An 847-nucleotide genomic window follows, 5' to 3' on the forward strand; every position below is an offset into this window, starting at 1 on the left:
CTCAAAGTCTAATACAATTTGACAAGTCTACACAAAAAAAAAATAAATTAATTAAAAAAAAAAAGAAATGGGATGAACTGAATAGAGAATGTCAAGTAAGCCAATTTTGTGGAATTTAGAATATTTATAAGAGAGCAACATGTAATAGGCATGGATAGGTAGAGACAGGAACCATATTATTAAGAGCTAAAAGGTGCTTGTCCTTTACTCTAGAGGCACATGGGAGTCATAGGACTTCTTAACCAAAGGAAGGACTGCTTTAGACCTATACTTAAGCAAAGTCAGACAACAGGATAGATAAATCATGAAATGTTTTAAGCTTATGTTTATTCTAAGAAAGAACAATGAACTCAAATGAAAGGATTATAATGTTTTTATATTTACCAGTTATTTTAATTTACACTGATGAAGGTCAATTATTAAATATAGAATCTTTCAAGTAGCAAAAAATTAGCAACAAAAAACCATTCTGGAGAAACAAATTTGACATATTTCAAAGAGTATGACATCTTATTCTGTTTTCTATTTTTAGAAGAAAACCTCAAAAGCTGGAAATATATACTCCCAAATGCCAATGAATATGTTGCTTCTTTGATGTGGTTATTATATCCATTGCTGCAAATCACAACAAAACTGTTTTCCCACCCTCCATGATTCTTCTTCATATCTTCCTATTCTCCATAGGGATTCCATTTAAAATGAATATTAAATTTACACAAAGAGATTGCTCATCAATGTGTCTTTTTCATTTTATCACCAGTTCATCTTTTGTTCATACATTTTTCTAATGTCCTTTAACACATTTCTCCAATGAGGTTTTTAATTAATATCTTTTTAAATCAGCTCA

Source organism: Gracilinanus agilis, chromosome 6 (genome assembly GCF_016433145.1).
Source record: "Gracilinanus agilis isolate LMUSP501 chromosome 6, AgileGrace, whole genome shotgun sequence".
NCBI classification, from domain to species: domain Eukaryota; kingdom Metazoa; phylum Chordata; class Mammalia; order Didelphimorphia; family Didelphidae; genus Gracilinanus; species Gracilinanus agilis.